Genomic DNA, 16485 nt, shown 5'->3' on the forward strand with positions numbered 1-16485 from the left:
TATAGCCTTTTATTTTAGAAAAAAAGGAAGAAAATGTAGTGATATTTTATGTTTTAACAAATAAAGCTTGCCTGAAGATCAGAGTGCAGAGCTAAGCCACTAGAGGCCAGGGAGCTGTGCCACACACCTTTAATCCCAGGATTTGGGAGACAGAGGTAGAGGGATCTCTGTTAGTTTAAGGACACCCTGGGCTTCATGAGATTGAATCTGTTTAAAAGAGAAGCGGAGCTCACACAAAGGTGATCCCAGCATTTGGGATCCTACTCCTTTAATCCCAGTCCTAGGGAGTGATATATGGCTGGGCGGAGAGAGGAATATAAAGTGGGAGGAGACAAGAGCAGTTGTTTGCTGGAGACAGTTCAGTCTGAGGAAATAGGCTGAGGATAGGATCACCCCTTTGGTCTGAGCGTTGGTAGAGGTTAAATGTCTCTCTAGTGGCTTACTGCACTGCTTCTCTGATCCTTCAGTTTTCACCCCTTAATATCTGACTCAAGTTTTGTTATTAAGAACAATTAGAATTTGCCAGGCAGTGGTAGTGCAAGCCTTTAATCCCAGCACTCGAGAGGCAGAGGCAGGAGGATCTTTGTGAGTTCAAGGCCAGCCTGGTCTCAAAAAAACCAGAGAGAGAGAGAGAGAGAGAGAGAGAGAGAGAGAGAGAGAGAGAGAGAGAGAGAAAGAAAAGAACAATTAGAATTTGTGCCACAACCGTAGAATCTGAATCTAATCTTGATTGAATGGGTGGTTTCTTACATGTTATGTTAATTTTGGACTTTCAAAATAGTTTATGAACCATTGTTATCATCTGTTCTTAGGAAGTTTTCCAGTGAGAAAATTGGGTGGCTTCTACTCAGATATTACAGCTTCTCTTATTCTTACTGTTTTTTTTTTTTCACACAATAATTTAAATTTTTATTTTAAATGAAAATTTGACTGGGCATGGTGGTATGCATGCATTTAATCCCAGCACACAGAAGGTAGAGATAGGCAGCTCTTTGGTCTACACAGCCCTTCAAGTCCCAGGCCAGTTGAAGATACACAGTGAAGCCCTTTATCTCCGACACTGGTGCTGCTCAGCCATCTGTCACCACCGTCTCAGCCTTTGGTTCCTTGCCCTGAGGCTGGTCCACTTGCCTGGCTTGGGGACTGATCATACACCAAGTTCCTGCATGATGCTAGTTTGGACTCCAGCACCCCAACTTTCCGAAGAAGGTCCCCTCCCCAATGATGTTTAGGGCTGATATTCGGGCTGCAGGTGTAAGTGGGGTCCCACTATTAGAGCTGTCCAGACCACGTCTGAATATTCCTGGTGTGTTTAAACCAGAGCTGGGTCCTCGGTGAGCTATGGGAGTGGATGGCATAGAGCCTGTAGCCCGCACAGCCATGTCTGTCCTCTCGGTTTCCCCAGAGCCTGGCAAGGGTGTCCGGGGCTTGTCTTGCTTCTGCTGCACAGCCAATCCCTGCCGCAGATCTCTTGCTTCATCCTTCAACCTCTGTACGGATTCTAGAAGATTTTCCTTCTGGTCCAGCTCACTCTCCAGGGAGGCATTTCTTTTGATTGCTTGATTCACGCACTGCTCAAAGCCTTCCAGAGACATGATTGTGGCTCGTTTGGCTCTCTCCAAGTCATCATTGGCTTGTTCCAGTCCCCGGATATATTTCTGCAATTGATTTTTAATGGCTTTTGTCTGAGCCAGATCATCCTCCAAGGCTGAGATCTGCCGGTAGCCTTCTGAATGTCTCATTTCAAACTTCTCCCTCACAGTCTCCAACTCCATTCTCTGACAGGAGGTCCCAGTTCCTGGTCTCAGTTTGCTGCAGCTTAGTCTCCAATTCAGCTTCAAATTCCCGGCTTCCTTTCTGGAATTCTCGGAGCTCCTCCTGTGTATTCTCGGCCCTCTGCTTGTAGGTCATGGCCAGGTCTCTCCAATGATCCAAAAGTCTTAACGGAGTCCTCCATGGTAAAAAGGCCAAGAGCTCACTCTTCCTGTGACATGATGTCCTGCCCGGGCGATGACGATCCCGGCAAGGCCTTCTTACTGTTTTTTTTAAAGCTTTCTTTGAATACACCTGCTCATAGAGAGAGGACTCATCAATATTTTCAAAAAATAATTAGCATTGGCTCAAATTACTCTCTGAGTGGCCTTTCTTGGAAAAAAAGTCTAGGCACACAAAATGGTAAGAAGTCACAGGCTTCCTTCAAAGAAACTATATATTAACACAAGAATGCATTAACAGTGAACAGAGAAGACCACACTGGGGGCAGAGCTAAGATGGTTAAATACAGACACATAGAAAGGCATGACAGGTGATTTAGATTTGGGAGTTCCTATCATTTGGGTCCCTGGGATCTACCAGAAGTGGAAACCGGTCAAAGTACTCAGGAAATTTTAGAGGCATGCAGTTGATTGGACACAATAATATAGATGACCACATTCCCATTTCCTGTGTGCAGAAACTCTCAAGGAGTAGATGTTTCCGTCTATGAGTTGAAAGTTTATCAGATGAGTTCTCTCCATTTAGTTCTTTGACTTCAAGCCTTTTAAGCTGCTGCCCAGTGTTTTAGTTTGAGTTGCGAGAAGAATGTTTGTTGTAGTTTCAGGTGTGTTCCAAGGTGAGCAGTAAGCACTACCAAAGCTTTGTCTGTGTTTCTGCTTCCCATCGTTTATTCTTATCTATCCTGAAGTGCCTTGAGAACTGAACTCTTACATGGTTATGGCTTACAGAGCTCACAAGTACATAATGAATACTCACAAAACACAGCATAGAGCCCTGTAAACATTTGACCATTCTTCCAAGGTACAGTTCACATCATCTGTTAAAAATGTGTGCTCTTGAGCCAACAAGGTGGCTCAGTGCATAAAGGCACTTGCTGCCAAGCCTGATCCCAGGGACCCAAATGATAGGAGAAAACCAACTCCCAAATGTTGTCCTCTGACTAAAACACACACTGTGTACATGATACAGCTCTGAGGGGGAAAGGTATCCTGGCAGTGGAGTCAGTGAATATCAAACCTCACACAAGAGAGTTATTGGGGAAAATACAGGAGGGTAGCTGTCTCTGCTTGGGCAAGAAGCATTAAAGAACTGAGTGGGAGGCGTGCTTTATATAGGGTTTATTAGAGGCAGAGCTTTCCATTGTGGCCTAGAATTGGTGGTATTTTGTGGCCTGATCCTGGGCTTTTTACTCTGTAGTGTGGATTTTGACCACCTGTATTTGGAGGGGCTGTGCCTGGCCATTATGGGCTTTAGAGAGTTCTGGGAGTGGAGCCTGGCAGTTGGAGGCTCAGGAGTAGGGCCTGGGCACTCCAATGCCTTGAAAGGAGCGTTAGCATTTACACACACACACACACACACACACACACGCAAATAAATAAATATAATTTTTTTAAAAAATGTGTATTCTAGGGACTGGAGAGATGGTTCATTAAGTACTTAAACACACTTGTGCAATCTCAAAGACTGGAATTTGGATCCCAGCACTTATTCCAAACACTGAGTGTCCTATGCGTACCTTTAAACTGAGTTCTGAGGTGAATGGAGACAGAAGGATCACTGGGACTTGCTGACTTCTAGCTTAGTCTAAAATACTTGAGCCCCATATTCAGGGAGAGCCTCTGCCTCAAAAGAGTAGGCAGAGCATGATTGAGGAGGATACCCAATGACCTCATCTTTGTGGGTACACACAGGTATGTACGCATGAAAATATCTAGATACATAGGCACATACAAATTAATTCAAAGGACAAATATGTGCATAACTTAATAAACAATATTACCTACTTGCCTCAGAAGTGGAGATGAGCTTTAGAGCCCCAGGACAAAATTAGAAATAATGGTCAGACACAAGAATGAAGACAGATGACTGAGGAAGAAGGAGGTAGCTTTTAAAAACTTAGCACATTTTATAAGCTCATATTTTCTAAGGTAAGCAATTTTCAAAATTGATCTTTATTTTAATACTGTGTAATCAAAGATTGCTTGTCTAGTACTGTTTATCACCATTCTCTATCAGGACTGTCATTAAATTCTAATTTCTGGAATATATACATTACAGCAAAAGTTTTTAAGTATTCCATGTTACCTGATTTGATTTTTATCACTATCCAAAATGTTTTTGGAAATTTCCAATCAGAAAACTTGTACTTGTTTTGTTGCCTTCTTAGGACAGCATAATATAAAATATTTAAAAATGATTAGAAAACACAATTTATGCTTGTATGATCGTTGTCAGATATATGATCTCTGGATAACCACCAGTCTTGTATTAGTATTTGAACCTCTAGAGTATAAGATGAGGCTGCAGGTAACATGATCAGGATCCAAGGGTCTCAGCATTTCTGTAGTTCTGAAAACAGTCCTACATTTGACTCTAGCTTGAGGTATAAGTACAGTGGTCAGTCCCTTCCCAGTCTTGCACAATGTATAAATATTGTAATCTATACCCAGAGTCTAGAGCAGCACGTCACATGTACTTCCTGGGTGAGAGAGCTCTAATACATTTGTCCAGGGCAAGGGCAAAAGGCATTTATTTGTACTGGTCAGCAGTTATGTAACTAGAATTCAGTTTGTCTGCTATTAAACAGGTGGTTAATATCCCAAAGCCCTTGTGGGTCAGGGAAGGGAACTGAGGAGGCCTGAAAGAGCAAGAAAAGATCTCCTGTTACCAAGAGGATCATTCAGAAGTTCCCAGGACTTGTGGTCTATGCCAACCAAGCTCAGTATCGCCCCACCTTAGGAATGACTTCAGTGATAGAATTGGAAGAAAAGTTTTCTCTAAATATTTAAATAGAAGGGTGGATTGGTTTTAGCGTAGTAATAGTTAATATTTTGTAGCATTTGCTATGTAAGATTATCATTCTTTAAGAAACACGCACAGTCATTTAAATACCACACCACTGTAATGGATGTTCTATTACTACCATTTTTAAAACATGGGGTTTTTTTTAGTTTTATTTATTTTAATTGTATGAGAATTCTACTTGCATGTATGTATGTGACCAGTTAGTCATGCCTGGTCCCTGCAGAGGTCAGAAGAAAGCATCAGAGCCACAGGAACTGATGTTATATGGTTGTGAGTCACTGTCTTAGTTACTTTTCTGTTCCTGTCAAGAGACACCATGACCAAGGCAACCTATTAAAAGGAAGCATTTGATTGGAGGCTTGTCTACTGCTTCAGAGGGTTAGTCATGAGCATCATCGCAGAGAGAAAGGTGGCAGTCAGCAAGCATGGCATTGGAGCAGTATCTGCAAGCTCACATCTGACCCTCAGGCTGCAGGCTGAGGGGTGTGTGTGTTTGTGTGTGTGCCTGCCTGGTGTGGGCTAATGAAACCTCAAAGCCCATCCACATTGACACACCTCACCCAACAAGACCATACTCCTAACCCTTCCCAAATAGTTCTACTAACTGGTTCAACATATAATGTTCAAACATATAAGCCTATGTGGGGCATTTTCATTCAAACCCAGCCACCATATGGATGCTGGGAACTGAACCCAGGTCCTCTACAAGAACTATAAGTGCCCTTCACTGCTGAGCACTCTCTGCAGCCCCAGAGCACCACCGTTTTACAGATAAAAAGGCTTGAATTGAAGAGATGCTTAAGCATGCTGCTCAAGGTCGTTGTACAGCTGATGAGCCACAGAGCTTGGGTTTAGATATCAGCAGTTTGTCTATAATCTGCACCCGTAAGCTCTATGCTGTCTCCAAAACTAGATAGAAAACTTGAGAGAGGATTTGAAGAAAACCTTAAAAGAGATTGCTCACATGCATCACCAAACTCAAGTGAAGTTTTTAAATTCTACTCCAGACTTTTAAGAGCTCTGGGCAGTTCTCATTTTCAGATACCTGGAGAATCTGAGCACTCAGGAGTGGGCCACATGCTTGGTTCCAAGTCACCCTTTCCACATAGTTGAGACTCAGGGTCTCATAGAAGTGGCAATAACCACTTACCCTCTGATTGCAGCTGAGGAGGGGGAGGTAGTATTTCTAGAAAAAGGAAATTCATCAGCAAAGGACGTCAAGAACGTGCCCACAATAGTCATCAGTGGCCAGCTCTGGGCTGACTTCAGGGTCTAAGTTAGGAATCTTTTTCTTCGCTGAGTTTAAAACATAAAGCTTATATCATTGTCATGCCAGAAGCCTTAGGGAGCATTTATAGAGATCACAAATTAGATGGATTATCTTCTTGTTTTAAAAGTATAATAGCCCATTTGCTGTTATTTAATACAGTTTTACTTCATTTTGTTTGTATGGTTGACTTTTTTTTAGACTCCCACTGTGTTGCTTAGGCTAGTCACACACATACAGTATGCACACAAACACAATAATATATAATTGATTGATAGATTAAAGCATTTCAGGCTAAGCAGATTAATATATTGTGACCCCCCCTAAATCAAAGAAATGAACTAAAACACATTCTCTTTTATTGGAGGGAGTTGCAAACTGCCTCCTCTGGGACCCCATTACTTTCATTCTGCTCCCTTGTCCATAAATTATCTCTCTTGCCCATCACATAGTTCCTCCAGGTCCTTGCTGCCTTTTGCATGTTATAAACATATAGCAAGTGCCCTGCATTTTCTAGTAGAAACTATTTGTACTGTACACATGGTACTGAAACTTCCTCTATTCACTTGTTACCCTTAATAACCTGAGTTCAGTTCCCAGGATCTGCACAGTGGAAAGAGTCCTGAAAGTTGTCCATTGACCTCCACACACACAGTGCATCCATACGTGTGCACATATGTGCACACACAAGCACACATACACACGTAATTGTTTAAATTAATGAATGGAGATAGCTTTTATAGCATAAAATTGTGGTTAGAAGCCCTTTTTGTTGTTTTACCTGTGTGTAATACTTCTTTCTGTGCTTGGCTGTGATGATCCTTTAGACATTTCTCCTTGGATTTAACAACACTATAGGACTGGGGATTTAGCTCAGTGGTAGATATCTTGCCTAACATGTACAAGGCCCTGAGTTCAAACTCCAGCACTGAAAAATCAGTCAGTCAGTCATTGTGGCAATTTGGATGAAATGTCTCCCATAGTCTCCAGCATTTGAATACTGCGGTCTCAGTTGGTAGTGGTGTTTTGGGAAGGTTAGGAGGTGTGGCCTTCCTGGAGAAAGTATGTCAATAGGGGGGCAGACTTTCAGGTTTCAAACCTTCCTATCATCCTCAGTTCCCCCTTTCTGCTTCCTGTCTGTGGTTCTCGATGTGAGCTCCCAGCTCCAGGCACCATGTGAACCACCTGCAGTCATGTTGTCCCTGTCTTTATGGACCCTAACCATCCCTTCTGTAAGCTGCCTTGGTCTCGGTGTTTTCTCACCACAACACAAAGTAACTAACGAAAGCACTATACCAAAAGCTGCAGTGAATCAGACTCAGACTTAGGTTTGCAATGCATGCTCTGTGATTCCCTAGTAATAATGTAATTTTGGCAAATAAATGAATTTAACATTTTTTCCTTAGTAACTTATTTGAAAGTTGTACATAGACACTTACAATGCTAAAACACTCCTGCATTCAATTTTTAAAACACCTTACATGCAGGGTTTTTAAATTTTATTTATTTACTCTCAAGCACCAAATAGGTCTTTTATTTATGTTTGGCTTTGTAGGGGGAGGAAGATATCTTCCTATTTGTCATAATATTTTTCAGTGAAAATTGTTGACATTTCTCATATACTCTATTGCTCTTATAATTAATTTTACTGACAACTTCAAAAACCAAAAATTACAGCTAGCTAGAACCACCTAAATGAGAGGTGAGTTTTCTGTGTTTTAGAAGCATGGAAATGTTCTGCAACTAGACTGTAGTAATGTTTTCCACGTGTACAGATACTTTAACCACTACCACCTTTGGAGGTGCTGTGGACTAAGCCCAGGGTCTGGTATATGCTAAACAAGTGTTATACTACTGAGTTATAACCCCAGCCCAGTTACTTTACAGTTCTTTGAAGAATAAGTTTTAAATGTGAGCTTTTTAAATAATACACAAATTATGCGTTGTTAAAGCACTATGTTTCTTGTTTGTTAAGAAAAAATAGTTCTCACTAAATCTGTTCACAGTTTTTATGGCCAAGTCTATTGTTTGAAAATAATTCCATGCATGATAAGAGTATCCTACAGGATCTCATTATTTTAAAATAATTTTTAAAATGCCATTTTCTTTTATTTATTATTTAGGCTTTATGTCTTTCTCTTTATTGATAATACTTATTAAATATTCTCTGACATTTTTATTCCCCATGAATAGTGTAATTAACAGTAGAATACTATTGGGATATCAGTAAGTAGGTGATTTGCTGATGCCCAAACCAAGTTCCTGTGTACAAGTGGAGTGTGTGTTTGTATGTGTGTGTGTGTGGTCACTAAAAATCAGGGTATAAACTTTTTTGTTTATTTTATTCTTTTCTATATTTAGTGTTCTGAAAGCCTGCAGGTAAAGAGAGTGAGATCTGTGTGTGGTGCTGCACTGTTGTCCTTCTCTGTCTGTGCTGTTACACTACTCTGAATGTGAGTCATCAGAAGACAGAGAAAGTGCTCTTCTCATTGGCCAACATGGCTTTGGGCATTACAGTCGTTTCTTCACTGGCTGTGATGCTTTGTGAATAGCAATTGTCAAGCACTCTGGAGGAAAATATTCTTCTTGGAATTTCCAGTTATTTTACAACTGCAGTAAATGGTCAATTTTTTTCTAATTTATTTGTTTTGATCCATGCTTTAAAGCTACTGTTTGGTTCTTTCCCCACTTATTACCCGGTACCTGTTCCGCCATACTCATAGAACATAGCCATTCATTCTAGACAGAAGCAAGTCTCCGAGTTGTTTCCATGTATGATGTTAGACAAAACTAGACTGTAGTGACAGGGATTGTAAAGTGTCATGGGTCACAAAATAGTCATCTACTTCCTAGTCTTGTGTTGTGTCCATGCCATCATTAAGGTCAAGACTGATAAAGCAGCCTCCATTTGCAATGGGGCTTGACATGCTCACCTTTGTGTGTGCGAGCTCTGTCGTGCCCCGCCATCCCTCCCCCTCCTTCCCTGGATGGCCCCAAACCTAATATCTAGACTAAGCTGACCTCAGACTTCCAGCAGCCCTTCTGCCTTGGTCTCCTCAGAAATGAGAGACAGCTATGAAGTTACTACGCATTGTTAGAAATGCATTTTTTAATTCCTGTCTTATCAGCAAAGGTTTGCATGCCCTTACTTTAGTTTAACAGGGCAGAGTGTATAATTCAGTCATTCCAGCTCCAGGTTAAGTGAAAGACCGTGTCTCAGAGGAATTCTGTAAAAAGTGATAGATCAGAACACTGGACAGTATACATACACACATGTAGGCACATGCTGTACACATACCACACTCAATACACACCAAAAAGCAGACAACTAAATCCTAATGTCTGTGACATCAAAGGTTGTGGACATATGTTCAGCCCTATACTGAGTACGTGTCTGTGGCATCTGTTGGCATTTCTGGTTTAAACTTGCTGGGACGCGTAGGATTTACTGCTGTATCTCTAGATACCTAGATGAGCTGAGAAACAGTCATCTAAAGTGTGTAACGGAACAACCCATATCCTGACATTCTTTTCACAGGAAACAGATCTTCGACTCTTTATGCCCACTTTACCTTCACATCTCCCCAGCCCTGGTCATATTTTGTAGTCTTGAGTGGAGCCTTTCAAAATTCCCTCTTCTGTCCATTAGTCCTTGTTATATAGTTCAGAGGTCTCTGCAGAATATTTCTCTCCTGCGTTGCTCATACAGCCCTTGTGTCTCCTAACCCCTTCCTGCTTTCAAGAGGAGAGGAAACACAAGTCCCCACTCCTCCTGATGCATCAGAACTCAGAGTTGTGGCCCTGGCCACTGGTAAAGGTCAGTCATGACTCATACCTCCTTTATTGTGACCAGTGTCCATAGCACAAGCAAAAGTCTGCGTGTGGTCTTATTTGCTTTTACACTTTTCCCCACTAACCCTTTAGATACTAGCGTGTGTGCCAACTTCAGTTCATCTAGTATTTTTAGCTTTCTCATATTCTAATTTAGCTCGGATCCTTTGCTGGCATGTTATCTAGGTTGCCACTGGACTGTCATTCCTCCCAGCCTTGATTGTGCCTGGAGCAGTTTCCTGTCTAAATGATGAGCCCTGGAAGAGAAGGCTTTGTAATGAAAATGGAGATAGCCTCACGCTCTTTGTAATCACTTCTCTAATCCTCTACCTGCCAAGCTGGGAAGAAAATCGTAATTATCAGAGCAGAGAACTGAACTCCTGGGCCTCAGCAGACAGAATGAGCTCTACGGGAGGGGAAGTGACAGGCCGCATGGTCCTGTGGGGCGGAGCACAGTTATTTTGGAAAACTTTGACAGGAGACCTGATGTATTTGTATAACCTTTTCATGTAGCGCCGCATTGCCGTGAGAGGACAGGTTTGAGTTTTCTTCATTAAAAGCTTATTACATAAAGAAATAGGGCAGTGGTTTTGCTTGGGTAGATGGGGTCAGAGAGGCGGGTGTGATCTCCTCAGGATATTAATGTCTGCCTTCAGCCGGGGGAAATGAGCCGTCACTTGAGTTCGCGGCAGCTTTATGTGCTCATCACTAGGGATTCCCATATGTCCAGGGAGCTGCAACAGTGAAAAATGGCAGAGCACGGTGGTGGAGTGCAGAGGGCCCTCATTGGAATTCCTGTCAGGAAGCTCAGCTCCGCCTACCCAGAGCGAGTCTGTTGAGTGTTGATCAGCCGTCCATCTGATAACCTGCACTGATGTGGGCATTCCCTCCGAGGGCTGCCTGGCGGTGACAGCGGAGTGCCCAGATGTCTTGTTAGCCTTTTCTGGTAGTCTCAAGTATTTTTAACCCTTTTTGTGAAACCCAAATCCAAAAGGACTCCCAGCAGATGAGGAGGAGGATTATCCTAGCTAGGCTTGCTCTGTTTTTCTGGCATAAAAGAGCCCAGCTTAACCATTTCCAGAAAGTAGACGCCAGCTTCCTCCTCCCATTGGGAGCGTCTGGTTGGCCTGTGGAATAATTATGGGTGGATAGTGTCGTGTTTGTGTTTGAGTTCCCAGGTAGTAGGTTTAAGAATATTCTCCAAGGTGATACATACCTGGCTTGTTTGTCCTTTATTAAAGCAGACTCACAGGTGTGCTCGGGAACCGCTGAGCAGAGCTCTGTCCGCTGTTTGAAAGTAAAGTATGATACAGACTTCTCAGGGAAGTGGGGTTGCTAATTTTGAATGGTAAGTAGGTTGCCTCCTTGCTGATCCTGGCACCCCTCTGTTCTTTCAAGTGTGGCCACCTAAGACAGCTTACCTCTTTGTAGATGGGGTGATGGGTATGGCAGCCATTAATTACAGAGCTCATCTGTGCTGAGGTGTTTGTTGTTGTTTGGAAGTTTGTTTTAAGTTGTAATTTTTAAAAAAATATATAAATTTCAATTGTGAGTGGTAGCATATAAATTTTTAAAGAAAAAAATGTGTGTTTGGAGGGCTCCACTGTAGGGTTCCAGGAGGAACTTTGGGTTTGTTTTATGTTGTGGGATTCTACCATGGGCTCAGGTGTCAGTCTCGTGGACCCCCACTTGTAGTGTGGGTGAGCGTTCTGAAGAGACCTCAGAGCCCTTCAGGCCTTCAGTGGTTGCTTCAAGTGTAGGGGCACAGCTGGACAGGACGCCTCCCCTAGCTTTCAGCCCTCCAGCCTGTGATTTGATCACTGCTTGAGGAGGAGCTGGCCTTTACCACAGCCTATAGTGGTAAGTGTAGCCCTCAGCAAGGAAATGTCTCTTTTTAACAGACCAGGCCATTACAGAAAACAACAACCAATCAAAATGCAGAATTGTGGAGCCCAGTCCCAAAAGATGTCTTTGTCTTTCTAAAGACAGAATATTACTAAATTGCCAGGGCAAACTCAGAATCCTCCTGCCTCGGGCTCCCACATAGCTAGAATTACTCGAGTGTACCACTACACCTGGCTGACATTTTGCTCTAAATGGTTAGGATTTGGAGTTTTAGTGCATTTATCTTAAAGACAGAATTCTTATTTTTAAATTCAGAAATAATATATGGCTAATTTTGAATGTTGTGATTATGGTACCTCAAAGTACCATCTAAATTATGCCATCAGCATGCATAAATGACAAAATAGGAAAACCCTGGTATTTCTCCAATTATTACAATTTAAATTGGATTAATCTCTTGGGACTTGGAGTCTGGTTTATTTATAGAAACAGATACTGTTTGTTTGTTTGGTTGGTTTTTTGAGATAGATTTCTCTGTGTAACAGCTCTAACTATCCTAGACTCACTACATAGACCAAATTGACCTTGAACTCACAGAAATCTGTCTGCCTCTGCCTACTGACTGCTGGAATTACAGGTGTGTGCACCACCACCGCCCAGCTAGAAACAGATAATGTTTGACACCTAATTAAAAGTGTTCAGAGGCAAGTGGGGTGAGGTGACACGGGCCTTATTCCTAGCACTTGGGAGGTAGAGGCAGGCAAATTCCTTAAATTCAAGGTCAGCCAAGGCAATATATAGAGAGAAACCCTGCTTCAATAGTTAAAGAAGAGGCTACGACAGAAGAATTGGAAATATAAGACTAGCCTGGGCTAGTTTGTGAGGACCCCTTCTCCCCACAAATGAGATCACTTTGTACCTGTGTAGGCTTGTGAAAGAATATTTGTTTTTCATTATACCTGGGTTTATTTATTGATTTGGGCAGGTTGTTTTGTTTTTGTTTTGTTGGAGGGGCACTCATGATAGGGCACCCATGTAGAAGTTAAAGGACAACTTTGAGGAGTCAGTTCTCTCCTTCTGTCTTGTTGGTCGTGGGACTGAACTCGGGTTTTCAGGCTTGGCATCTTCATGGATGAGCATCTCATCAACCTTGTGATGGCTGCTTCTTAACTCTTACTTTTTTGAGGGAATTGAGCCCAAAGCCCCATTCATGATTAGTAAGTGCTCTAGGTGTGATGTTTTAAAGTATGCTTTAGGAATTCTTTTGTTCTGTCTGCTTTCCCTTGTCCAGAGATGATGGGGAAAGAAACAGAACATAAAACAAGCAAAACAGCCCATGTGCCCAAAGGTAGTGCATGCTGCCAGTGCTTAAAATGTAGAAAACCCGGTGAGTTGATGCTGTGCAGCAAAGGAGTGGGGTAGTGGCTGCCATCATCTGTGGAGTGGCTGGCAAGGCCATGCAAAGAAGGGCACTCAGACCTGGAGGGGGTGAACCACTGAGCCTCATAAATATGCAAAGAAATACAGTGCAGACAGAGCAAAAGGAAAAGGCCCTGAAGCAAGAATGAGCTTGGCGTGTTTAAGAACCAACAAGGAAGCTTAGATTGAAGGAGAGAAAACACACACCTGCAGATGTTTGCACTTGCCTGTGGATGTGCACACTTGCCTGCAGATGTTTGCACTTGCCTGCGGATGTGTGCACTTGCCTGTGGATTTGTGCATTTGCCTGCAGATGTTTGCACTTGCCTGCGGATGTTTGCACTTGCCTGCAGATGTGTGCACTTGCCTGCAGATGTGTGCACTTGCCTGTGGATTTGTGCACTTGCCTGCGGATGTGCACACTTGTCTGTGGTTGTGCACACTTGCCTGTGGGTGTGCACACTTGCTTGCAGATGTTTGCACTTACCTGTGAATTTTTACACTTGCCTGCAGATGTTTGCACTTGCCTGCGGATGTGTGCCCTTGCCTGCAGATGTGTGCATGCCTGCCTGAGTAGAGGAAAAGAACTCAGAAATAAAAGATAGAGAAGCTGTGGTGAATTATTCTGGGCCTTGGTGCTCATCATGGCCTTTTATAGTGAGCGTGAGATAGGGAGGGAGCTGTGCCCGGTTTTTCAGCAGAGGAGCCATTGACTGATGGTCTCTTCACTTGCATGTTTTCCTCCCTGGTCTTACCACTTACCAGTCACTTGATCTCACATCTGAAAATAGCTTTCATTCATCCTCCATGTTCAGTCACAGCAATGCAGCAGTCTTCATATACATACCTATTTCTTACAGAGTTTCAATTGTCTAGCATCAACTATAGTCCAAAAATATTAAGTGAAAAGTTTCGGATATAAAAATAATTTATCAGTTTTGACTGCCATTCTGAATATAGTGGTGAAATATTGCATTCACACTTCCTCATGCCTAGGATAGCAATCTTCCATTGTCCAGCGTTTCCACGTTGTATATCATCATTTAGTAGCTATGAAATCAACTGTCATGGTGTTGGCATAACAGTGCATGTACTCAAGTAACCATTATTTAACTTAATAATCCCAACTATGTAATAGAGCTGCTCCAGCTGTTCATCAGTGTGTATAAATGAACTGACCATTTCACTTGCAACTCAGCACTCTCTGCATGCTCTCCTTCTTCCTCTCTCCCTAAAACCTTGCTTCCAAACAAATTCACCTTCTGCTTTTATGTCGTCGTCATCTTCCTGTTTGTTTGTTCGTTTGTTTGGGGGTGGGATCCATTGAGATTATTAATAAAGGTTGCTTGCATGAGCATGGGTTGGGGAGTTGTTTACTGGCGCATGGACAACTTCTCATATCAATGACTACACCTTAAGGAAATGACACCCTTTTCTAGCAGCCATTGGCTGCCATGAGCCTCTGAGAAAGGGGTGAAGCCTCATGAGCTCTTCCCCCATCTGTGATGAAATATTGGCAGCCCCACTCCTGTACAGGTCTTAACAGGAAACCGCAGCTGCAGTGAGGTCCTCAGCACAGTGTTCCCATCCACTGGCTCTTATGTCTTTTCTGCCCTTCTTCCATGATAGCCTCTGAGGCTTGCACGTGGTGGTGATATGGAAGATGTCCCATTTACGGCTGGGCACACAATAATCACCGAGAGAACTTTGGCAAGTTATGAGTCTGCATTAAATGCCACTCCCAGCAACAAGAAGCAAACTTCTCTAACAAAGGCTAAGCACCACTGGTCTATGGATATAGCAAGTATTCCTAAAACCATTTGATATGTCCACTGACAGGGTTTCCAGTAGTAAACGTAAGCTCCCTGCTATGGAGGAACAGGCCACGAAAACAGTCAGAAAGTGGGTGGTTACCCCCATAATAGTCATGCTGCATACATCTCAGCAGCACACGAACGGGCCGGCCGTCGGTACACACCTCACCCTGACCTCAGCAACCCGTGGACCGGCCGTCCGTATACACCTCATCTTGACTTCAGCAGCACAAGAATAGGCTGTCAGTACACACCTCACCCTGATCTAGGCAACCCGTGAACCGTCTGTCTGTAGCACTTGGAAGGTGGAAACTGATGGTCCAGAATGTCAAGGTCATCCTCAACTACAAAACAAAAAACAATGCATTTCTCCATAAAGAACAATACTCCAGCAGACTTGAGTGGCATCCTGTGTAGGAACTTAGTTAGCTGTGCCTCTCTGAAATTATGCCATGGCAGCAGAGTCTTCTTGACTGTTGTCTCCATTTTGTACACCATGGATTGCACTGGCATGTTTCATCTCTTAAAATACTGGTTTCATCAGATCACCCTCGTATTGCTTAGGGCTCCTTGATGACTCGTCATATAATTTAAAGAACTCTGGGCTCACTTGCTCAAGGCCCTCTTCATGCTCGAGGCCAGCTTCACCTGTGCTTGTTTGTTGTAGGAGCTGCGGGCAGCATTCCTACCCGGCTCCCGGCCACCTGACTAGCTTATGCCCTGAAATAACAACACACAAACTATATTCTTTTAAACACTGCTTGGCCAATTAGCTCTAGCACTAACTGGCCAATTCTCATATCTTGCTTAACCCATTTCTAATAATCTGTGTCTTACCAGGAAAGATTCAGCATGTAAGACCTGGCAGCTGGCTCCATCGCGTCTGCCCTGGAGAGGAACAGCATGGCGTCTGTCTCACTTCCTCTTGCTCCCAGCATTCTGTTCTGTTTACTCTACCCACCTATGTTCTAACCTATCAGGCCAAGTAGTTTCTTTATTAATTAACCAGTGAAAGCAACAGATTGATATATGACACTCCCACATCACTTGTTCCTGTGGGATATGAGCTCATCTGATACCTTTTTACCAGTCTTCCCTCGAAATTTCAACTTTTGCTTATGCTTTGTCTGTAAATCTAAAAAGCTTAAGTATTTAAAAATGTAAATTACTAAGTCCAGGAATGGTGACTTATGCCTTTAATCAGCGCTTGAGGGATAGTGTCAAGTTTGAGGCCAAAATGGACCTTGGTACAGGGAAGATTTTAGTCTTAGCATCTACCTTTCCAACTTCCTATCTGCTCTTTCCATCGTTTTTACTCCACTAACCAACCCATGCCATTCATTCATCCATCTTTCCATCCATTCACTCACTCAAATATCAGTTGGCTCACTTAACAAATACCAAGAGTCTACCCTTGCTAGAGTTTGGTCTAGTAATGTGAACTGCAGTAATGAAGAAAAGGTATCCCAGCTGTCATAGAGTTTACACTTCAGTTGACTTCCTATACTT

General features: G+C 42.8%; 1 protein-coding gene and 1 pseudogene across 2 annotated transcripts in view; one reads left to right on the plus strand and one right to left on the minus strand.

The window, feature by feature from the left end:
• The window catches only part of Pdss2 (decaprenyl diphosphate synthase subunit 2), a 243409-nt gene that overhangs the window by 109690 nt on the left and 117234 nt on the right, over positions 1–16485 (plus strand). The gene's annotated exons all lie outside the window — the stretch shown is intronic.
• On the minus strand, positions 955–1957 carry LOC101987912 (annotated as a pseudogene).

Source organism: Microtus ochrogaster, linkage group LG9, assembly GCF_000317375.1.
Source record: "Microtus ochrogaster isolate Prairie Vole_2 linkage group LG9, MicOch1.0, whole genome shotgun sequence".
In the NCBI taxonomy this organism is placed as follows: domain Eukaryota; kingdom Metazoa; phylum Chordata; class Mammalia; order Rodentia; family Cricetidae; genus Microtus; species Microtus ochrogaster.